Source organism: Onychomys torridus, chromosome 1, assembly GCF_903995425.1.
Source record: "Onychomys torridus chromosome 1, mOncTor1.1, whole genome shotgun sequence".
NCBI classification, from domain to species: Eukaryota; Metazoa; Chordata; class Mammalia; order Rodentia; family Cricetidae; genus Onychomys; species Onychomys torridus.
The window spans coordinates 135,671,962-135,697,214 of NC_050443.1; the positions used below are offsets into that span (position 1 = coordinate 135,671,962).

Below are 25,253 nucleotides of genomic sequence, written 5' to 3' on the forward strand. Positions count from 1 at the left end.
AAAACACTAGGTTTATTTTTTTTATGAAAATTATTTCATTTAGAAACCAGAGAAATAGCAAGTGGTTGTGAAATGTGAGGGTGCCAGGGTGAGAAGATCTTTCCTGCCATTTGTTATAAGATGTGTCATCAGCAAAAGCAATCTCTAGACAACTATCAGCAAAATGAAGGTTTGCAGCCAGTCTGTCTGTAGCCACCCTGCTGACTTCAGTATCTATGTGACTCTGAACAGGCAAGAGGAACGGGAATGGGGGATGTCAGCATATCTCCAGGACCTACTATGTGCTGGGCAGTTTGTACTCATCAGCTCAATGACCCTTCCATGCTGGGGACTAGGGAAGAACTAGGTGAGGGGAGAAGGAACCCAAGGCTCGGGATGTTTCTGTAATTGTCCTATACGCATCTCAAATGAACGGAAGCCGAAGCCCCCGCCTTTCTTGTTGGCACACTGACTCTTGTACAGAAAGGCCGTTCTGTGGCTCCCGGGAGGGACCTTCAGGAGACTCCAGAACAGGCTCAAAATCAGCATGCAGCACTCCTGCTCTGATTGGCTAAGAGTTGTCAAGCGGTAGTCAGAGCAGTGATGGCACTCTCTGTTCATCCAGTGTGGGATTTTTTTCTATGACCTGTTTATGGGAAGTCAAAGGGCAAGCAGCAAGAAACAGAACGTCACCACTGCCTTCAAGGTTTGGGGTGTGCTGACACTGTTAGACCTTTCCTTGTTTTTCATGAGACCTTCAAAATCAGTCTTCCTGGGTGTTAATATATCCATTTTCTCTCTTTTAAAAAATTCTTATTTTATTACATCTTAATAGTGTGTGTGTGTGTGTGTGTGTGTGTGTGTGTGTGTGTGTGTGTGTGTGTTTGGGTGTGTGCACATGAGTGCAAGGTGCCTGTAGAGCAGTTATGTTCATTCTCTGGGGATCTGATGCCTGAAGAACAGACCTTCCTGTAATAAGTGATTATATATTAACAAGAATGTCATTTTCTTTAGTCTACCCAGTTGCCGTTTGAGACTGGACAAGCCTTGTTGGTCCTATTTCCCGCCTTGATAGAGTAAACTGAGCAAATAGGCTGAAATGTCATTAAAAAGCAATAAATGGTTAAATTTAGACTGAACTTCTATCTCTCATTTCCCATCCCAGTGCTTGTCAATGAAGCACAGCCACAGAAAGACATGTTTTCTTCAACATCTGTAGCTTGGTTTATTTGGATCCCCCATTGCCTTCTGAAAGGCATCAGAGGCGGAAGAGTCAGTTTTTGATGGGAAGTTTTGAAAGTGGCTGAGTCAGATCTTGCTCCTCACACCTCAGTCTTGTCACCCCCACCCCCAGCTCCTTCAGTGCCTAGACACAGATTTCTCATCACAGCGGATGGGGCTACTTCTGCTTGGAGGCTGTTTCCTGCTGAGGCTGTGTGGTTCCAACTCCAGGGGCTGGAGGACAGAAGGAAACAGAAGTCAGAGCCCTCCAGTGTTCATTTGGGTTTTCCAAATGTTTGTAGCTGTGGTGCTTTGTGCTCGGGTACTTTATGGGAGGGAGTTCTTGTGCCGAGGTGAGGTGGTACCACCTGGCTGCTCCGAGGAAGGAGTGGCACAGAATTGCCCATCTGTACTGCTGGCTTCTAGCCTGTGGGAGAATCCAACATGTGCCCCTGGCTGAACTTGAAATGCCAGGGTGAGTGGCAGAGCTGCCTACAGAGAAGCTGATGGAAACTGATGGTGTCGAGGGACATGAAACAGCCTGGCTTTCTTTCCAAACTACATTTGTGTGTCTGTCTGCCTGTCTGCCTGCCTGTCTGTCTTTGCACATTCATTCATGCATGCCACAATGCACATGTGGAGGTCAGAAGACAACTTTGGGGAGTTGATCTCTCTTTCCACTGTGTGTCTCCCACCACCGGCGGGGGTTGAACTCAGGTCCTTGGGTTTGATGGACAAGCTCTTTTACTCACTGAGCCTTCACACCAGCCCCAACATCATGGCTTTCTAGAGCAGGATGTCTTGGTATAGTAGGACACAGCAAGAAAGATGTTATATTAAACTTTCAAATTAGGAAAATTCAAGGGAGATGTTATCCAGTCACATTTACAAAGATGGTGGCAGAGTGTGAGGAGGTACAGTAATAGTGTAGCTGATAGTGAGTGTCCTGGCTCTAGGGGGAAGGAAGTGGCAGCCAAAACCCAGGAAGATTTAGACCAGAGAGGGAACAGTGAGAAGAAGGGTAAATACCCGAAGGAGTTCAGCCAGTCTGAGTGGTCCCCACACATTAATGAGGCTTGGAGTCTGGGCTGGATATTTCCAGGTTCTTGGCCTCTTTTCCTAAGAATTATTAAAATAGAGCTTTATACAAAATTGAAAACAGAACAAACAAAAAAGCAAGATGACTTTATTTGGCGCACAGTAGTAGTGCAGATGATAGGGGAATACATTGTCAACATGGACAGCAGGCTATGTAAATGAGAGAGCTCAGGGACCCTCAATTTACAGCCCAAGGTCTCTATGAGATCTAAAGAAAGGTTGGCATATATTGGGTGGTCCTCCATTGTAATTGATAGAGTGTGTCATATAGTTATTTCCACTGTATATGTCCCTTCCCAAAATGCATCTGATTTTAATCATATGTACAATTACACATAGTTATAAGATAGTAAGTGTGTGTGTGGGGGGGGGGGGGGCTTCTCCGTAAAAGTTTACTTGAAGAATTCAGTTTGCCTTACTGCATATGGATTCAAAAACCAATTCAGGGTGTATTTTTCACTCCTGTTTTTCATATCTGAATACATTGGAACTACACTTGAATAGAGACTATCCAAATTTGATTGTTATTAGAGCCAGAGAAACCTATACTGCTGTTCAAAACTGGCAGTATATGTAGTCTGATACAAGCAGAGGGAGCCAAGGGGTTTCTGAGGTTGCTATTTACATTATTGGTAAGGAATATGTCTTAGTCATGTTCTATTGCTGTGAAGAGACACTATAATCAAGGAGATTTATTTTAAAAAAGCATTTATTTGAGAACTTTCTTAAAATTTCAGAGGGTGAGTTCATGATCTTTGTACTGGGGAACATGGCAGCAGGTAAGCAGGCATGGTGCTGGAGCAATAGCTGAGAACTTACATTTGACCCATAAATAGCAGGCAGAGTGGGAGAGAAAGAGGAGAGAGAGAGAGAGCAAGTGCTAACTAGGACAGTATGGGCTTTTGAAACCTCAAAGCCCACTCCTAGTGACACACCTCCTCCAAAATGGCTGTACCTCCTAATCCTTCCTAAAAAGTTCCACCAACTGCAGAATGAGTATTCAAATATATGAGCCTGTGGTTACCATCCTCATCAAACCATCACAGAGTATGTGTACATAGCATGTGCAGGTAAAGTAACAAGGCTGCTTTGTGTGTGCGTGAGAGAGAGAGAGAGAGGGAGAGAGAGCGAGCAAGAGAGAGAAACCAAACAGGGTCCTGGGCTAAGGTGGCACCTATGCTTGTCTGCCTCACATAAGAAGGGAGGGAGCCCAGTCAGTTTGTCCTCCTCTCCCTCTCCCTCCTCCCTCTCATCTCCCACCAGAGCCTTCATTGGCCAAAGCCAAAATCAGAGTGTGAGAGAGCCTGCAGGGAGCAAGGTGGGAAAAGAAGAGCTAAAGAGGCAAACAGATGGTTTTCTGTACAGTTGGCTGAAGTGGAGAGCAATGGCTTCAGTCTTTGAGAAGTATAGAGGCAGGAAGGCACTTGATCAGTGAACTGTTCTCTAGTGCAGTGGGAAATCTATTCCCAGGTTCTGTGGGAGTCTTTTTGAAACAAAGGCCATCAAAAGTCATTCCAGGATTAGAGACTTTAAGCTACTGGTAGGCAGAGTTTTCCTGTGCTGGCAGCTGTTCCTGGGTAACCTCACAGAGGCTTAATATTAATTATAGATGCTTGGCCAATAGCTCAGGCTTGTTACTAGCTAACTCTTACATTTTAAATTAACCCATATTTATTATCTATGCTTTTCCACAAAGCTTTGTGCCTTTTCTCAGTACTGCATTCCATCTTGCTTCTTTCTACATTAGCTCCTTGATAGTCCTGAGTCTGCCCTCCTTCTTCCCAGAATTCTCCTAGTCTAGCTCTCCTGCCCAGTCTCTTCCTGCCCAGCTATAAGTGAGTCAGTTCTTTATTAACCAATGAGAGTAATACATATTCACAGGGTACAGAAGGATTATTCCACAACATACTGGTCCCAAGTCAACAATGATTTTGCCTTTTCTATTTGATACAACTGAGGTAGGTAATGCTCTCTTACAGTGGGTAGAGACAAAGGATTCTGTGACATTCTACAACATTTCCACAGCCCTACATGCAAATTGGAGAGGATGTTCCATCTCACTGCTTCACCTTCTTTCTACTTCTTGTTTTCCATCTGAAAAAAGCTTCCATTCATTTATTTTGTTGATTTAGTTTCTGTCTCCATCTGTGAGACTGCAACTTCTAAGAAAGCAGAAAGCAGAAATCTGGTTTGTCTTATGAAGCATAATACCCCTGATGCTTAGAATAGGTTCTGCCAAATATTAAGTGCCTTACAAATTTGCCTGATTGAACAAACAGAAACAAACAAACAACAAAATAAAAACCATTTGTCCAACATAATTGTTCCCCTCCTCACTTTTTCCTGAGGTGGGGTCTCATGCACAGCCATGGCTGGCCTTAACTTGTGATACAGACCAAGCTGCCCTTCAACTTGAGTGATCCTCCTGCCTCTGCCTCCTGGGTGCTGAGATCACAGGTAGATGCCACCATACACAGCTATCGTAATTTGTTTTTAATGAGGCTGTAAAATTTTCAAGCATTTATTAGTCCCTTTCCAAAGGGGATGTGCTGTACTTAGTTTGTGAATAATATGCAACTTTCTCTCATAAAGTTTTTTTTAATCCTTTCTCTTGTAATATGAGATCATGGTTACTTATTTCCTGAATGTCTGTCCATTATAAGTCCCCCAAGATTTTTTTGAGTCCTTGAGCTTTCTTAAAGTGTTGTTATTCACTTCACTGAAACTCATCAAGAGAAATAGGTATGCCTGGTCAGGGCTTTTCTTGGTTCCTTTTGGTCATCTGTTGTCTACTTCATGGCTGTTACAATCTCTTCAGTCTAGGGGTCTCTTTCCTTGTTGGAAAAGAACAATCACTCTACTTCATCACCTGTATACTCTCAACTCCAGCAGCAGCTGACAATGTATAATCTTTAAAGGCCTTTTCAATCTTACTTTTAAAAACTCAATTCATTAAGTAATCATTGGAAAGTAGCAATTAGGCTCTGAGAAAACAATGTCAACCCTACTGGAGACTGTGATGTCTCCTGTGTCCTTTCTGCCAATACAATAACCGGAACATTATTTATTGCATTTAGGTAGTGATTCTTAAAAAACAGTAATGGCTTCCATATAAAATAAATTAATACCTTTGCTCAAGTGCTAACTCTGAGACAGAACTTAGTACAGCCTGAGAGAACATCCTGCCAGACAGAGAGAAGTGTTGCTAGCAGCCAATAGCCTGCATTTCCCATGTAATGCAGTATTACTGAACATTTTAAAGTATTTATGATTAGCCTCATGGCATAATTTCAAAGTGTAAACATTTAAATTGTGTGTATGTTTGTGTGTTTGTGTGTGAAGATATATGTATGCTTACAGGTGCCTACAGAATCCAGAGGAGGGTGTCAGGTCCCCTGGAGCTGGAGTTACAGGCAGTTGTGAGCTCCCTGACATGGGTGCTGGAAATCAAACTCTCCTGAGAGATTGGCAAGTGTTCTTAACCTCTGAGCCCCTGGAAGAGAGAATTTAGTCCGTTTCCATAGCAACTTCTGAGTTTTAAAACAGATACTATTGAAAACAGTTCCCAGCCTTCATCCTGAACAGACACAATCCCCAGGCTTGCTAGCCTTCTCTCTCTTAATACAGCATGGCTCCTCCTGACTTGACTCCTTGACCTATTCATGACCTGAACTGCTACTCCCAGAAGTGACCTTGCAAGCATAGTGTGGCCATCGCTGAATAAGTTACTTGCTAAGTGTTTCTCATAACTACTCATAATCCTAATGATTTATCTTGTTTTGTTTTGGGATGGAGTCTCACCCTGGAATTGTCTGGCCAGGAGCTTGCTTTGTAGGCCAGGTTGGCCTCTGGCACAGAAGTCTGCTGGCCTCTGGCTGCCAGGTGTTGAGTGGAAGGTATATGCCACTATGCCTGGCAATTCTAATGAATTTTGTACATTTTTAGTTAAGTAAAGATAAAAATATTGTCCCCCTTTCCCTTTCCTTGATGTTCTTCCCCAGAGCTGGGAAGAAGACACCAAATACCTTCGTTCAAGGAGCTCAAACCTCTTAAGTAAGCACCACATTCTGCTGAATAATTTGATTTTTAGTTGTTGGCATTACATCAGTTAGAGATGACCCCCAACTGTCCCATCACCCTATTCTAACACAATCCCCTTCCCTTCAAGCCCTGCTCCCACCAAAAAAGAAAAAGGGTTGTCTAACATGTAAGATTTCTAGTTATTTTTCAAATTGATTTTTATGATTATGACCATCCACATTTTGTTTCTCTAGTAATATAGATTTATAATCATAATAATAAAGCCTACAGCTTTACCAAAACATTGAGTTTTAAAAAAATATTTACTTTATTTATGTGTATGTGTGTGTGTTTCTGCGTCTGCATGAGTTTATGTGTGCCCTTTGCACACCAGCACCTGAAGAGGTCATACGAGGATGTCACAGATCCCATGGAGCTGAAGTTACAGATGGTTGTGATGTGGGCGCTAGGAACTGAACCTGGGTCCTCTGCAAGAACAATAAGCACATTTAGTCACTGAGCCATCTCTCCAGACCCCAAACACAGAGTTTCAAAAGTGTCCTAATTAGGAATTGGTGTAAGCCAGGTGGTGGTGGTGCACACCTTTGCCTTTAATTTCAGCACTCGGGAGGCAGAGCCAGGAGGATCTCTGTGAGTTCGAGGCCAGCCTGGTCTACAGAGCAAGTTCCAGGACAGGCTCCAAAGCTACACAGAGAAAAAGTCTGGGCTTTACATTTGTAATCCCAGAAGTAGGAGACAGAAGGACCACTCATTAGTTTGAGGCCAGCCTCAACAACAAAGTGAGACCCTTTTTCAAAAAATGAAAAAGCAAGCAAACAAACAAAAAACAGTTGGACTAAAACTTATTATGCTCCTTTCTGTTATGCAAATATTTTACTTGCCTTAACTACATCAGTATTTCTGCTGGCATTTTATCTTGCTCTTTATTTGTATTTGTTCATGTATTCATTTGGAGAGGGTCTTGTGTATCACTGGCTGACTTCAAACTTGCTATGGAACTGAAGTTAGCCTTAAGCTTCTGGTCCTTTCACTTCTTCCTGAATGATGGGATTATAGGCATGCATTACCACGCCTGGTTTATGAGGTTGTTGAGTATTGAATGCAGGACCCCAGGTTATCTTATAGTTTTAAAGTGGCATTATTATTGCTACCTATGAACTTGTAGGCTGAGGCACCATGCTGTTTAGTCTTCTGCAAACTTGCTAATAAGTGAAGTTAGTTTTAAACTCAAACCCTTCTCGCAGCATATTTAATCTGTCACACACCTCTGCCTCCTTATAGTCAAAGCTGTATGAATCCTGGGAGGGCATTCTGACTTTTCTAGAACTTTCTGATTTTTTCTTTAAGTGTTCTCCTGTGCTTTTACATTGTATTATCTTAAGCATTGTTCATTATGCACTAAATTGCTATCTTTTATACATACATTGTAGAGCTATTCTGTGTGTGTGTGTGTGTGTGTGTGTGTGTGTGTGTGTGTGTGTGTGTGTGTGTTTAACGGTTTCAGGGAACTGAATCTCTTTCACACTTGTATGTTGAAGAAATTCGAATCCAGCCTCATTCAGGAGTGGCAGCAGCTTTCATGAAATGATATAAAAATCAAGGGGAGATTTGTGACTCCATAACCCAGAGAGAGTATTTTATATTCCCAAATGCTACTCTGCCCAGCCTCGGCTCTGGCCCCAGGCAAAGCAGCCTGATGCACTAGGAAATCTAGGAGGCAGGTGATCAGCCTTATTTAGATGTGCCAGGGATCACGTGACCAGAAAATGGAGGCGAATCTGTACTTGCTGTTAACTGCTCCAGTAAAGAGATGCTGAAGAGGAAAAAGCACGCATCCTTCCGGCCCTCTCGCTAGAAAGCCTCCTGTCATCTTCAGAAGGTAGGTGGGTCCTGGTCAGACTTTAGGAAGATTAGGTCGGGTGAGGAGAGATTTCCATGGAGACTGTCTTTCTGGAAGCCTGCTGCTGGGAAGTTGGAGCGCGGGGAGGAGGGGGCGAGAGGAGACTGAATTCTGCCCGGCCCCTCGCCCCTGTCACCAGAGAGCTACAATTCATTTTGATCAGCTCAGAGCCAAGGGGCATGCAGACGTGTGCTTGCCGGTCCCCTTCCTGGCTGTGGGTAATTATCTAACACACCTCTGCATAGCTATAATCAATTTTTATTCCTTTATACCGAGGATGAATATGCAGATAGAAAATTAGAGGAAATGACCATTTTGAAACTGTTGAGACTCTTGAGCGATGATTGCTATAATGTTTGGTTGCATGATAGACAGACTGCCCTAGTATTGAAGAGTTCACGTTTTGTATGTTTCTAAAAGTTACTGAAGCTAGTATAACAACATCCACTTCTCTGACGAATCTTGGAACATTTACGATCTACCTGATTTCTATGCTACAGAAATAGGTCACCCTCAAAAATGGGCTTCTGCTGTTCACATTGTCTGAGAAAAATCAAGAGACAGAAGCACAGTTTTAAGTTTGAAATGTCAATGTTTCACCGAGAAAGTAAATTGTGTAAGCAATTAAAGATAAAATGCTCCCTGGCTACTTTAGAGAATAACATTAGATTTCTACCTGGCAGAAGAGATATGAGGCTGATTCCTGTCTAAGAATAGAGCACTGGCTGTGCTTTAAGGGAGAGGGGCATACTTTTATCAATTGCTCACCTTTCTGCAGATTAGTCACAGATAACTAGTTTCCAGACCTACTTCCAATCAGGAGAGTGCCAAGCCCTAACCCCAACCCCCATCCAGCCTACCCAGCCCCCCAACCCCCACCCAGCCTACCCAGCCCTACCTCCAATCCCCAGCCCCCACCCAGCCTACCCAGCCCCCCAACCCCCACCAAGCCTACCCAGCCCTAGCCCCAACCCCCAAGCCCCCACCCAGCCTACCCAGCCCCTGACCCTCCCCACCCCCTATCCAGCTTATAGCTTCAGCTCTAGCTCAAACCCTAACCCAACCCTTTCCCCTACCTCAGCCCCCTCCCCCTCAGAGGAGGATGGGAGCTGCTTCTGACTAAGCCATTTCATACTCTTCATTTGATGAAAGTGTTCTTGGCATTATAATTGGTAATATGCCCAGAACATAAAATCTAGGATAATTAAATTTAAATAGTAAAGAAAATAGGCTGTGGAATTTCTCTTAATTGTTGAGAAATTTCATATCTGCACACTACAAAAAACGAAACAACAACAACAACAAACATGGCTTCTAGAAATATCCCTATCGACAAATTGAACTCTTGTAGGACAGTAAAAACTGTGTGTGAGAATGGCTTGAACCTCCCTGCCCTGCAATTCAACAACAAGTAAGATGAGGCTGTTGTTATTGGAAGCCAGCATCCCCAAGCATCCCCCAGAGGTGCAGCTTTGTAAGAAGAAGGTAGCTTCCAGATCCTAAACAAAACCTGAAGCCCTGTGTGCTTCAGGCTCCCGCCCCCTTTCCCCCTTAACAAGAAGTCAGGTTAACTTTTCCATAGGTGGGCCTGTCTTTGGTACACCCTAGTGAATTTCTGTTCTCACCCCATTTGGTCTTTCATTATCCACTGGCTTTGGGCTTTTAGCAAAATTCAGCCCATAAATTTCAATTTCTCAGTGTTGGGTAAAACAACACACTTATCACACGTCTATTTTCAGGAGAAAGGTGATGTTTCCTACTTCATTTATAATCTTTGCACTTACATTTAGGAAATGAAGCCAAACTCTCAGAACTTGTGTATTTATTCTGAACAGAATGTTTTCCCTAAGGGCTGCATGTGATCCTAAACTAATTGGGATTCACTCTCTTCTCTCACCCTCTTGGGGAGGAGGAAGTGAAGCAACTGACTGGCTAAGAGCAGAATGAAGTCAGTTCAGTAAGGAGATGACTGAGGGACTCTGGGCCCTTCAAGGTAAGAGTGTGCTGCTCCAGTTCCTTCATGGTAAAGGACAAAAACAAGGTTCATAGATAGGGTGGTGGAGGTGGGGATAGGGTGGAGGTGGGGTTGGAGATAGTGTAGAGTTGGGGCTAGGGTAGAGTTTGAAGGTTGGGAGGAGAAGTGTTACCCATAGAAAGAGTTTGATCCGCCAAGTATAGTCAAGAGAGCCTTCAGTAACACTTGGAAGACTAAAGAGAATTTGGCTGTGCATGGAGAGCGCAGTGGTTTTGGGAGTTAGGGAAAGACTGACTAAATGGTTGAGTCCTGAGACTCAAACAAAAAAAAAACTTATCATTAAATGTATTATGTTGGTTTTGGAAGCCAGTGATTTTTTTTGAGTTAGGACTGCCTCAATGGTATGGGAACAGTGGGAGTCCATATGGCTGTGTCTGACTGTATGTTCTTAGGACTGGACCTGGGCCTGAGATCAGAAGGAGAGAAGCAGTTTCAGAACTGAAGAGAAGGGGAATGCTGCAGGGTTTAGAAATGGGAGATAGTGAGGACCTGTGGATCATTGCTCAGGGACTTGGCAAGCTTGAAGTCAGGTAACTGTTTATTCATCATGGCAGAGTTTGCAGCTTTGGTGAGTTGCTTGATATAAATTAACATAAGCAAGGTGAAGAAAGGGCAATGTCCTCTTCAGAGCAAAATCAATCCAGCTCAGGCAATGGCAGCAGCTGAAAATGAAAATCCAGGTCTGTCTTTAGCCTGCTGTGGCCCCACAGTTCACCCTGGTCTCTGCATGCTTCCTGCAGACCCCTGTGTGTAGTAGTGGGGGGGGGGAATGAAGAACAAAGGGAGATTTTCCTTTGGTTATCCTCTTCCCTCCTGGGCAGTGGCTGTGTGAGTCATCTCAGACTAGCCAGCTGGGACACACAGGGATCAGGCCAAACGCCCGCCCGCCCATGCCCATGACAAGCTCTAGAGAGTGACTCATGGGTTGTAACAACAGAATGAGTCTTGATGATTGCATAGGAGCCAGGCAGAATACAGGAGGAGAGAGAGCTATTTTGTTGTTCTTTATTGCTTCCGAGGTTTCCCAGCAGTATCAATCGCCAGCTCTTACCTGGAGACCTCAGCCAGATCACTGCACACCTGTCACTAGAAGCATTACTCCTGTGTCTTCATGTCCCACGTGACTGCCACAGCAGCTGGCCCTTCCTGTGTCAGAGTGGCTTTGTTGGATTTGTCTCCTTGATTTTTAGACTGACAGAGAGCAGATGTGTTTCTGACCCATTTGCTTTGTAATCCCCTCTCCTAGACTGATTTAACACTTCTGTATGCTGCCAACATTCAAATGTTTGTTGAACTTTTACCAGAGAGGTGAGCAGGGAGCACCCAGGGCTTGTGGGAAGCTGGTTTGAAAGCCATGATGATTCAGGTATATTTTCACCTATAGACAGATTTTTTTTTCCCTTAAAATCTTTTCCAGTTAAGAAAGTAGTAACCAAACACAACCTTTCCACAATGCTTGGAAAAGCAAAGTTTTGTGTTATCCAAACCCAGCTTGGGAGCTGCCACCACTGCCCATGATCAAGAGAATCACGAAGCAAAGGAATAAAAATGTCACCAGTTAGCAATCACATTTTCCCACCTCCAATCCCAGAAATATCTCAGAAAGGTTGATGAAATGGGAAGTTCTAGAAGTAGCTAGCTCTTTCTAAAATAAAACAGGAGCAAAAACACCATATTGTAGTCTCAAGAGTATAGTAGGAGATAGATTAGCAGATTAGCAGGTAAAATGGATGGAGGGAGAGTTGATGTTATTGAACTAAGGGAAAATTGGTAGTGATGATGGAGAAAAATCAGACTGGGATGAACAGAGGCAAGGCCCCTGTCTCTCCAGGCCTTGGAGATACTTTGTGTATTAGTCTAAGTCAGAGGTCATCAAGCCTCATTTATTACTGTATAGTCAGAGGCTAGATATCCCATAATGAGCCTTTATGATGTTTTATTTTTTTATTTTCCTGTTTGAGTTTAGCTCAAGCTTGATTCTTACTAATGTGGTGAGTATGCACTGATCTTTAGCTATGATGTTTATCTCCCATTGAAGAAGTGCTAGGAACTGTCCCTGGGTCTTCTGCATGAGCAGTAAGTTTTCCTCTAAGCCATATCTTCAGCACCACCCCCAGGACTATTGTCTATCACCAGGGACCTGGTAACCAGAAAATGAGAGTGCTGTATGAGACAGGGTCATGAAATCCCATTATACTGTATTCTGTGGACAGTCTTTAACAGCATGAGCAGTTTCTCCATAAACAGCTTTCTACATGTACAGGATGAAGACATACCAATGAGTGTGAAATGCCTAAATGAATCCATCCTCTTTGCGACGTTGACAACCCTGTGTGCTTGCTCGATGTCCCCCTTGGGAAAGTAGAAAATTAATCAAGGCTTGTAAAGGAGGTTTGTAGAACATGATTAAACTGTACAGTGGGGCACATGTAAGCAAACGTTTCTCCTCATCCTGGGGACCTAGCTTGTGTGTATGTCTCTAGATCTGTCAGGCAGCAGTAGAGGACACCAGAGAGGAGATGAACTGAAGGACTGATGTGCTCCTTCCAGAATGTTCTCCTTTGCGACATGGTGATTTTTCAGAGAAGATCATGTCCCATGTTAGTTTGCTCCTTTAAAATGTTATTGACTCCTTTAACAAAGTCCTGCAAACAGAGTGACTTATACAGTGAAACTGTATTTCCCATTGCCCTTGAGACAGAATTTGAGGTCAAGGTGTTAGCTGGGTTGGTTTCCTCTAAGTCCTCTCTTCTTGGCTTGTGTATGGCTGCCTTCTCATGGTCTCTGTGTGTGTGTCCAAATCCCTTCTTCTGACAAAGACACCAGTTAGGTTAGATTAGGACCCTTCCCAATGACCTTGTTTCAATTAATTCTTCAAAAACTGCTCACTTTCCCCTCTCTGTTCAGTCTGGGTCCCTGGTCGACAGAATGATATTACTCACATCCACCATGTATCTTTACTTTTTAGTTAATCATATTTTATATACTGGGGGTTGGGTCTTCAATATATGAATTTGGGGAGATGTAATTCAACCTATACCAGATACTTTAAGAGCTGACAATGGATCTATAAGGAATTTCATTATGGTAACAGACTCCCAGCTTCCAGAAATTCAGTGATGAGTCTTAGATTCTGAGTCTTAGATTCTGGGTTCCATGACCAACTTCAAGACTCACAGTGATGGGATGTGGATTTAATAAGTTGGTAGATACCTGTCTAGCATTTGCCTCTCTCCCAATAATAATAACGCAAACGGGTTTCATAGTCACTGCAGAATGTCTAGTTTAACTCCAAATCTGCTAAGAACAGAAATAATAACAGTAGTAATATAGTGGATCCTTTGTCAAATACCTCAGTCAGTCATCTCTTTGCAATGTGCATTAGTCTCTTTCTTTTTCCTACTGCTACTATGACCAAAATGTCCAAGAGAAACAGTATAAGAGAGGAAAGTCCTATTTGGGCTCAGAGTCACAGAGGCGACAGTCCGTCATGGTGCAGAGGTGTGGCATGTTCGTCATGGCCGTCCAGGATGCCTGGCCTCTGCTGCCTTGCTCTTGTACTCTGATTTCCCCTTCTGTCCCCTTTCTATTTATTCTGGTCCCCCAGTTTATGGGATGATACCTACAATCACAGTAGGTTCTCCCCACTGGGTTACTCCTCTCTGGAAATTTCCTCACAGGCACTCCATAAAGATGTAGTTATTAATTAGTAACTAAAGTAACTAGCAAGTAAAATATATATAGTAATTAAAATATAGCTGTTAATTAGCAGTAAAAAACAATTAGCCCCCTATCAGGCACATGTAGACCTTTGGAGGTTTTGCCCTCTTCTGGTTCCAGCCATGCTTTCTGCTTCCTGGTGAGCAGCCTCTGCTACAAGCTCTCACGTCTTCTTCCTGTGTGACACACTCTCAGAGTGATGTGTCAAGATGCTTTCATCCAGCAAATAAGTCAGTTACTAACCGCAAGGACTGCTGCTCCAGAGTTTTCTGGGAGCATTTACCCCAGGTTCATAAACGGATGTGTACACATGTAAACTCACTTGTTTTACCACCACTACATTCACAGGACCCTTAAATGCCTCCAGGCCACATTAGAAAATGAACCAATATTTGTGGAATAAGTACAAAAAGAGAAACAAAGACATCTGGGAATATACACATTTGTTCCCCCAATCTGTTTTATCTCTCACATCAGCTTTGAGTCTCTGGAGGCAGAAATCGAATTTACGCTGGCTTAAGTTAATGAAAAACATGAGTTGGTTCAAAGTATAAGGAATTCAGGAACTAATCTGATTCTAGGCAGAAATGGGTAGAGAAGCTTAAGTCATACAGTCAGTGTTTTCCTTTTTCTGCCTTTTTTCTGCCCTTCTGTGTTGTCTCTGTTCTCAACTACTATTTTTGCTACAATGCGCAGGGGTGTCCATGGCTGTCGGCTGGCAATCTCCGGAAAGCTTTTCTTTTTCTTACAATTGCCAGCAGAATCTGGGGTGAGTCTAACTGGAACAGTTTAGCTCATATGATGACCCTAGCACCAATTACTGGCAGAGGGTAGCAGGTATGTTGGTTGGGTTTGCCTGGCCTCATTATCCATGAAGGCAGAGGAATTAACCTCAGCTACCAATCCCTGTACTTGGCATGATGGAAAGATGGTTCTTCCAGCAGAAATGGATGTGTCATTAACAAAAAGGAAGGAATGTAACAGAAACACTGGTACATCTAAATAAAATCAGCCCCTTAAGAAGATGTTTTTACTAACTGCCAACGACCACAATCCAAAAGTATTAAATAACAAATTCCATAAATAAACACATCACAACTTTTTAAAAAATATAAAATAGAGTATTTTTCTTTCTTCCTCCTGGCATCAGCCTGGGTTGTTTAGGGATCTCCACGGGACCTATTCTGCCAACAGCTCAACCAAACACAACCCAGTCCCACCACTGGAAGCCTTGCCTGCAAGAGATGGCCAGTTCAGACTCCATATCCCCCCTTACTAGGAGTCCTCACTCAGGTCACTCTCATAGACTCCAGAAGTATCCACTTCACTGGGTTTCTGCACTACCCCCCAAGTGCCCCCAATACCAGCCATCTCTCCTCACACTCTCTCTCTTCATCCCATCTCTCCCCACACCTGATCCCTCTTGTTCCCATCCCCACCTGCCCCCAGTCCATCCACCCATGAAATCTATTTCCCCATCCCTGGGAGATCACTATCTCCCACTAGAGCCCTCCTCTTTACCTAACCTCTCTGTCTACAGATTGTAGCTTAGTTATCATTTACTTAACAGCTAATATCTACTTATAAGTGAATACATACCATACTTGTCTTTTTGAGTCTGGGTTACCTCACTTAAGATTTTTTTCTAGTTCCATCCATTTCCCTACAATTTCATTATGTCATTTTTTAAAAACCCCATGAGTAATAATCCATTGTGTAAATATAACACATTTTCTTCATTCTTTGGTTGAGAAACATCTAGGCTGTTAGGATAAAGTGGTGAAAAGATACCCTTAGTAGGCCCAAGGTGTGCTGCTAAGAGATCATACTATGCAACATATCTAATGCAAGAGGTTTGTTGGGGGTAGGGAGAGTGAAAGGCCATCTCAGAGTGGGGACCAGAGAGAGAGAAAGAGAGAGACAGGTAGACAGAGAGACTGGGAGATAAAGAGAGTGAACAAGACAGTGAGAATGTTCTGGGGTGGTTAGGAACTTTAAATTGGGTGCATGCTACTACACAACTCTACACGACTTATAGAGACAGGAGAGCTGCCACACCTGGCTGCTGCAGGTTGGTGGGGAGCACCAAATTTACAACATAGGTTGTTTCCAGTTTCTAGCTATTATGAATAAAGCCACCATGAACATAATTGAGTAAGTGCCCTTGTGGTAGGATGGAGCGTCCTTTGGGTATATATCCAAGAGTGGTATAGCTGGATCTTGAGGTAGATTGATTCCCAATTTTCTAACAAGCTGCTATATTGATTTCCATGTGGCTCTACAAGTTTATACACCTACTAGCAGTGGAGGACTGTTCCCATTGCCCCCACACTTGTGTTATTGATCTTAGCTCTTCTGACAGGTATAAGATGGAATCTCAAAGTAGTTTTTTATCTATATTTCCCTGATGGCTAAAGAGTTGAACATTTCTTTAAGTGTTTCTTCATCTATTTGAGATTCCTCTGTTGAGAATTCTCTGTTTAGATCTGTACCCCATTTTTTAATTGAATTATTTGTTTTTGTTTTAAATTTTGGTTCTTTCTTTCTTTCTTTCTTTCTTTATTTCTTTATTTATTTATTTATTTATTTAATATCTCATTTCTTGAGTTCTTTATGTTTTGACTATTAGTTGTCTATTGGATGTGAAGTTGATGAAATTCTTTTTCCATTCTGTAGACTGACATTTTGTCCTATTGACCCTGTTCTTTGCCTTACAGAAGATTTTCAGTTTCATGAGGTCCCATTTATTAATTGTTTATCTTAGTGCTTGTGCTATGAATGTTCCATTCAGAAAGTTGTCTCCTGTGCCAATGCATTCAAGGCTATTCTGCCCTTTCTGTTCTATCAGGTTTATTGTATCTGATTTTATGTTGATGTCTTTGATCTGCTGGGACTTGAGTTTTATGCAGGGTGATAAGTATGAATCTATTTACATTCTTCTACATGTTGACATCCAGCTTGACCAGTACCATTTTTTGAAGATGCTGTCTTTTTTCCAGTGTGAATTTCTAGCTTCTTTATCAAAGATCAGGTGTCCATAGGTATGTGGATTTATGTTTGGGTCTCCAGTTCAATTTCAGAGAACAGTGTGTCTGTTTCTATACCAATACCATGTGGTTTTTATTACTAGAGCTCTGTAGTACAACTTGAAATCAGGGATGGTGAGACCTTCAGCAGTTCTTCTTATTGTTCAGAATTGTTTTAGGGCTGGGCAGTTGTGGCTCATGCCTTTAATCCTAGCACTCTGGAGGCAGAGGCAGGCAGATCTCTGTGAGTTCGAGGCTGGACTAGTTAGTCTACAGAGTGAGAACCAAAGCTACACAGAGAAACCCTGTCTTGGAAAAAAAAGAGATAAGAAAAGAATTATTTTAGGTATCCTAGGTTTTTGGGTAGGTTTTTGGGTTTTTTATATGAAGTTGAGTATTGTTTCAAGGTCTGTAAAAAAAAAAAATGTGTTAGATTTTGATGGGGATTATGTTGAATCTGTAGATTGCTTTTGGTAAGATGGACATTTTTACTATGTTAATCCTACCAATCCATGAGCATGTGAGGTCTTTCCATCTTCCAATAGCTTCTGCAATTTCTTTCTTCCAAGAGTTGAAGTTTTTGTCATATAAGTCACTTGCTTGGTTAGAGTTACCCAAAGATACTTTATATTATTTGAGGCTATTGTGAAAGATATTGTTTCCTTAATTTCTTTCTCAGTCTGTTATTTGTATATAGGAGTGCTATGGGGTTTGTTGTTGTTGTTATTATTAGTTTGTTTGTTTTGTTTTTTGGCTTAATTTTGTATCTAGCTTCTTTGCTGAAAGTGTTTATCAGATATAGATGTTCCTTGGTGGAAATTTTAGGGTCACTTATGTATACTATCATCATCTGCAAGTAATACTTCTTCCTTTCCAATTTGTATCCCCTTGATCTCCTTTAGTTGTCTTATTGCTCTAGATAAGACTTCAAGTACCATATTGAATAGATATGGAGAGTATGGACAAACTTGTCTTGCTCCTGATTTTAGTGTAGTTGCTTTGAATTTCTCTCCATTTAATTTGATATTGGCTATACCCTTACTGTAAATTGCTTTTATTATGTTGAGGTATGTCCCTTGTACCCCTAATCTCTTCAGGACTTTTATAATGAAGGGATGTTGGATTTTGTCAAAGGCCTCTTCTACATCTGATTAGATGATGATATGTTCTTTTTCTTTAAGTTTGTTTATATGGTGGATTGCATTTACCTGTTTTCATGTATTGAATCATCCCTGCATTTTTTAAATGAAGCTTATTTTACCATGGTGGATGACCTTTTTGATGTGTTCTTGGAATTGGCTTACAAGTATTTTATTGAGTATTTTTGCATCTATGTTCATAAAGGAAATACTGGTCTGTTAGTCTCTTTGTTGAATCTTTATGTGGTTTGGGCATCAAGGTAACTGTGGCCTAATAAACTGAATTGGGCAATGCTACTGTTCTGTTTGTGGAATAATTTGAGGAGTATTGGCATTGACTTATCTTTGAAAGTGTGGTAGAATTCTGTACCGGGCTTTTTTTAGTTTGGAGACTTTTAATGACTGCTTCTATTTCAGTAAGGGCTATAGGCCTATATAAATTTTTTATCTGACATTCATTTAGCTTTGGTGAATGGTACCCATCAAGAAAATTATCCATTTCTTTTAGGTTTTCCAGTTTGGTGGAGTACAGGTTTTTAAAGTCTGTCCTTGTGATTCTTTGGATTTCCTCGTTGTCTGTTGTTATGTCCATCATTTTGTTTCTGATTTTGATATTCTCTCTCCTTCTTTTAGTTAGTTTAAGTAATGGTGTGTCTATCTTGTTGATTTTCTCAAAGAACCAACTCTTTGTTTCATTGATTCTTTGCATTGTCTCTTTGTTTCTGTTTTATTGATTTCAGCCCTTAGTTTGATTATTTCTTGTCATCTACTCTTCTTGAGTATGCTTGCTTCTTTTTGTTCTAGAGCTTTCAGATGTGCTGTTAATTTACTAGTATGAGATCTCTCTAATTTTTGTATGTAGGCACTCAGTGCATGAACTTTCCTCTTAGCACAACTTTGTGTCCCATAAGTTTGGGTATGCTATGTACTCATTTTTATTGAATTCTAGAAAGTATTTAATTTATTTCTTATTTCTGTCTTGACTCATTTTTCATTCAGTAGAGAGTTGTCTGGTTTCCATGAGTTTGTAAGCTTTCTGTTTTCTCTGTTGTTGTTGACATCCAGCTTTAATCCATGGTGTTCTGATAGGATGCAGGAAGTTACTTCAATTTTCTTGTTATTTGTTGGGACTTGCATTGTGTCTGAGTATATGGTTGGTTTTGGAGAAAATTTTATGAGGTGCTGAGAAGACTATATATTCTTTTGTGTTTGGGTGAAATATTCTATAAATATCTGTTAGGTTCTTTTAGTTTATAACATCTGTTAGCTCCAGCATTTCTCTGTTTAGTTTTTGTCTAGATGACCTGTCCATGGGTGAGAGTGGGGTATTGAAGTCTCCCACTATCAATGTGTGAGGGTCAAAATGTGATTTAGGATGCAGTAGTATTTCTTTTACATAAGTGCCCTTGTGTTTGGGACATGTTAAGAATTGAAAAGTTACCTTGGATTTTTTTTTCCTTTGATGAGTATGTATTATCTTTTCCAGTCTCTTGATTAGTTTTTATTTGAAGTCTACATTTTGTTAGCTATTAAGATGGTTACACCAGCTTGCTTCTTGGGTCCCTTTGCTTGGAATATCTTTTTCTAATCTTGTACGCTGAAGTAATGTCAATCCTTGATATTGAGGTGTATTTCTTGGATACAGCAAAAGGATGGATCCTGTTTTCTCATCCATTTTGTTATTCTATGCATTTTTAATGGGGAACTGAGACCATTAATGTGGATAGATATCAATGACCAATGATTGTTGCTTCCTGTTTTTTTTGTTGATGGTGATGGTGGTGGAAGTTGTGGTGTCTGTGTGTGTGGGTGCACACACACTTCTCTTCTTTTGGTTTTGCCTGTGTGAAATTACTTATTACCTCTGTTTTCATGGGTGTAGTAAACCTTGGTTTGCAATTTCCCTTCTAACACCCTCTGTAGAGCTGGATTTTCGTAGATAGATATTGTTTAAATTTGACTTTTTCATGGAATGAATATTTTATTTTCTCCATTTATGGTGACTGAAAGTTTTGCTGGGTATAGTAGTCTGGGCTGGCATTTGTGGTCTCTTAGAGTCTGGAGGACATCTCTCCAGGCTTTTAGAATCTCCATTGAGAGAGAAGTTGGGTGTAATTCTTATGGTTCTGCCTTTATATGTTAATTGATATTTTTTCCTTGCAGCTTTTAATATTTTTCTTTGTACTGTATGTTTAATGCTTTGATTATTATGTGGTGAGAGGTCTTTATTTTCTGTTCCAGTCTATTTGGTGTTCTGTATGCTTGTTGCACCTTTATAGACATCTCTATCTTTAGCGTAGGAAAATTTTCTTCCATGAGTTTGTTGAAAATATTTTCTAGGCCTTTGAGCTGGGATTCTCCTCTTCCTCTATTACTATTATTCTTAGGTTTTGTCTTTTCATTGTGTCCCAGATTTCCTGGATGTTTTGTATCAGAAACTTTTTAGATTTAACATTTTCTTTGACCAATGAATCTATTTCCTCTATCATGTCTTCAATGCCTGAGATTCTCTCTTCCATCTCTTATATTTTGTTGGTGAACTTTGCCTCTATAGCTCCTGTTTGAATCTCTAAATTTTTCATTTCCAGTATTCCTACCATTTGTTTTCTTTATTGCTTCTATTTCCATTTTTCTGGCTTTGAACAAGTTTGTTTGTTTTTTCAACTACTTGTTTGGTTTTTCTTGCCTTTCTTTGAGTGGATTATTCATTTCTCCCATTGCTTATTTGTCTTTTCTTCCATTTCTTTAAGATTTACTCACTTCTTTTTTAAGGACCTCTATCATCCTCATAAAGTTGGTTTTGAGGTCTTTTTCTTTTCTTTTCTTTTCTTTTTGTTTCTTGTTTTTCAAGACAGAGTTTCTCTGTGTAGCTTTGTGCCTTTCCTGAATCTCGCTCTGTAGACCAGGCTGGCCTCGAACTTACAAAGATCTGCCTGGCTCTACCTCCCAAGTGCTGGGATTAAAAGCGTGTGGTCTTTTTCTTGTGCTTCAGCTGTGTTGGAATTGCTATGTTGGGTTTGCTGTAGTAGGATAGCTGGGCCCTGGAGATGACATATTGCCCTGGGTGTTGTTGCTGGTGTTCTTACGCTGGTGTCTAGGCGTCTGGATTTGGGGTGATTGTAGGTCTAGGTGCTGATTTCCTGGTTTGTCTTTGTTGGGTAGGGGTTTTGTTCCTTCTTTTCTGTTTCCTTGATGGATTTTTGGAGTGTTTTCCTAGGGGATTTATTAATTTCCTCACACTGTTTATTTGTGTTTTTCTGGATTTATTTAAGGGATTTATTAATTTCCTCTTTAAGGGCCTCTATCATCCTCATATAGGTGGTTTTAAAGTTTACTTGTGATTCAGCTATGCTGGAATATTCAGGGCCTGCTGTGGTAGGGTAGCTGGGCTCTAGTGGAGACACGTTATCCTGGCTGTTTTGACTGAGTTTTTATGCTGTGCTCTAGTGGAGACATATTGTCCTAGCTGTTTTGACAATATTTTTATGCTGGTCTAGACATCTGGGTTTGGGGTGATTATATATCTAGAGGCTGATTTCTGGGAGGTCAGGAGGAGATGGTCTGTGGGATCCACAGGAGGTATAGACATGGCAGAAGGGAGGTTGCAGTTGGGATGAGCTTAAAACATTGGGTCTGCTTGGGGGACAGAGAGAGCAGAGAAGGTCTTCAGTCAGGCTACTTGTTCTTCTGATAGGCATAACCTGTGGTTGAGCAAGGGTTGTCTTTCTGAGTTGGGGCCTGGGACACAATGAACAGTCAGGCAGGGAGGCTGCAGCTTATGTTCTGTTACAGCACTGGGGATTGGGTCTGCTAGCCTGAGGGATTGGGTCTGCCAGGGGAGCAGAAAGCAAATCATAACTTTTTTTTTTTTTTTTAAGATTTCTTTATTATGTATAATGTTCTGTCTGCATGTATGCCTGCAGGCCTAAAGAGGGCACCAGATCTCAGTACAAATGGTTGTGAGCCACCATGTGGTTGCTGGGAATTGGACTCAGGACCTTTGGAAGAGCAAGCAGTGCCTTTAACCTCTGAGCCATTGGGCTCACAACCATCTATACTGAGATCTGGTGCCCTCTTCTGGCCTGCAGGGATATGTGCAGACAGAACACTGTATACATAATAAATAAATCTTTAAAAAAAATTTAAAAAAAAAAGATGTAAGCCATCATGCCTGGCAAGGAAAAAAAATGGAAAGACTTTCTCTTAAAAAAAAAAAAATTCATTTCATAACTTTTTAAGAACCGTGGCATTCCTGAATACTAGGCAAGTAGCTTATACTTCTAGCCCTTTTAAATTTTACCTTGAGACAGGGCTTATTCAATTTTGCTGGCCACAAAATTATGATCCTCTTCTCTTCACCTTTAAATAACTTTTGTTATATTATTATAATTATTCTATTTTATTACTAGTTATTGATTTCTTACTGTTCTTAATTCATGAAGTAAATTTTATTGGAGGTCTCTATAACAAAAAAACTACAGTGTGGATGGAGTTGGGAGCTATCTGTAGTTTCATTTGGGTTGGGGTGTCTGGAGTCTGAAGCCAACACTTCTAAAGACAGTGGGACTGCTGTGTTCTGAAAATGTTAGTAGTGACTATCTGCAGAGGTAAAGTAGAATGTGTGCTATTTATAATTACAAATGTAATAGAATACAAAATATAATTTATCACTTAAATATATAATTTAATTTTATATATAATCTGAAATGTCCTCTACACCTTATATTTTGAACACTTAATTCTCAGCTTGGAGCACTATTTTGGGGGAGTTGTGAAACCTTTAGGAGGTGGGGACTATTTGGCAGTCCCCACCTTTGGAAGTTCATGTCACGCTGTCTGTTTCCTGGGACACCATGATGTGTACAGCCTATTGGTATGTGCTGAGCAGCTCTCTCCCGTCTTTCCTGTTGTTATGAAGTAAACCCCTCTGATCTCATGAGCCAAAGTAGGCATTTCAGCCCTTCAGTTTCTCCTGTCAGGTATTTAGGATACAGCAGTACAAAAGTAAGAATAAGAAAAGTAGTTCCTGGCAGGACGGTGCTAGTGCACTCCTTTAATCCCAGCACTGGGAGGCAGAGGCAGGCAGAGCTCCGTGAGTTCAAGGCTATCCTGGTCTACAGATGGAGTTCCAGGACAGCCAGAGCTACACAGAGAAACCCTGCCTTGAAAAAAAAGGAAAGAAAGAAAAAAGAGAAAAAGAAAGGAAGGGAGGGAGGGAGGGAGGGAGGGAGGGAGGAGAGAGAGAGAGAGAGAGAGAAGAAAGAAAGAAAGAAAGAAAGAAAGGAAGGAAGGAAGGAAGGAAGGAAGGAAGGAAGGAAGGAAGGAAGAAAAAGAAAAGCGGTTCCAGAGAAACAGGACCATCGCTGGGGTATAATCTAAACACATGGCTCTCTTGGGCCACTGGACTGGCTTGTGGGAGGCATTTGGGAGTTTGGTAAGGCAAGCTAGAGAAGCCCTAGAATCCTGTAAGCATAGCTTAATGTGCCATCCTGTGCAGGGTTGGAAAACCAGAAAGCTCATGGAAATGCTGACAGCAAGGACTGTGCCTATGAGGTTCCAGACGGGACAAAGACTTTATGAGACACTGGACCAGATGCTACTGATGTGACAGTATGGCAAAGACTTGGTGTTTACCTGTGTCCTCAAAAACTGAGTGAAACTGAAATCAAACATCATGGGCATTAATTTGATAGAAGCAATTTCAAGACAGCGTAGTGTTCAGATTGCTGTAATTGCGGGCTGCTTTTAGCCAGATTTATAGTGAGAATCTAGAGCAAAAAGCAGAGAAGGGTTTGAATTTTTTTGACCAGAAAAAGAGCATCCTTAGCTTGGACAAAGAAGTCTCCGCTGTTACAGAGATTAGTGTCATTAGTGAGCAACTGCAGTTTTCTCTGGACAATAGGAGAGAAACCTTGAGGGCAATTCGGGCATTGCCTATACCCACCCTATTTCAGACTCCAAGGTATGAAACTGCAAACCCATTTGAAAGATTTTCCTTTTTAAAGAGGCTTCTCTTCCTCAGGTACTCCATTCATACAAGGCTGCACGGGGAGTACTCCTTCCAGGTTTAGCCCCTGGAGGCTGCTGCAGCTGCGATCCACGGTTGCTTGGTTGCTGCTTGAGCTGGTGGCCAGACTTGTTTTTCTGCACACTGTCCTGCTCTTAAAGGCATGCAGAATACAGTTGTTAGAGTGTTGTAGAAGCCTACACTCATGCTTAGAAAGGTCTATGGGGCCAGGTAATGTGTAGCAAGGTCAGGTTCACTATGAGGAGGCCCTAAGAAAGGTTTGTGTAATCCTATGAAAGGGATGGATAAGTTGAAATGGAGACCTGGATTGTTGGAGATGCCAGACATGTGGGATGTCTGGCAGGGACAGCTATGGGCACTTAGTGGAGCTAGCCTGAGAGAGGCTGTGTAAGCTGTAAAGAGCAAGGCCATGTGGATGGGGCTAGCCAATCCCAGGGGAGCCCACATTATATCACCAATCGCCTCGGGTGCCAAACATGTTGCTACATGATTTAATGGTCACCCTGCTGATTGCAGTCTTGCTTTGGTCCCATCTCTCCTCTGTGGCCCCATTCCTTACCTGTGGGATGGGGATGGTCACTCTGTTCCACCGTATCTTAGAAATATGCTACTTTCTTCCTGAGTTTACAGAGGCTCACAATTAAGAGTTTGTCTTGAGTCTCAAGAGAGAACTTTCACTTTTAAACAGGTTGGGAAACTGGTGAGATTGGGGACTCTTGGTGTTAGACTGACATTTGGGAGCTGGGAGATGATGTTAATAGCCTAAATCTAAAGTGCCCCCCTGGGCTTCATGTCTGAATGCTCATCCCCAGCTGCTGCTGCTGGTGTTGGGAGGCCTTAGGGGATGGGGCCCAGCTGAGGAAGTGGGTCTTAGAGACAGTGGGTCTTGGGAGGTTGTAGCTGCTATCTGGTGTCTACCTTCTCATCCCTGCTCAGTTTTCTGTGCTGCGGTGATGTGAACAGGCCCCACCACACACTCTCACTGCCATAAACGGAGCTGCTCGCCATGCCTCCCCCCAGAATGGGCTGAAACAGTTCATTGTATCTGTCAGGTGGTGTGGGCACT

The 25,253-nt window shown here is 41.8% G+C and overlaps 1 protein-coding gene across 5 annotated transcripts in view; it reads left to right on the forward strand.

The window, feature by feature from the left end:
- Window positions 1-25,253, forward strand: part of Prune2 (prune homolog 2 with BCH domain) — a 263,017-nt gene that overhangs the window by 172,520 nt on the left and 65,244 nt on the right. The gene's annotated exons all lie outside the window — the stretch shown is intronic.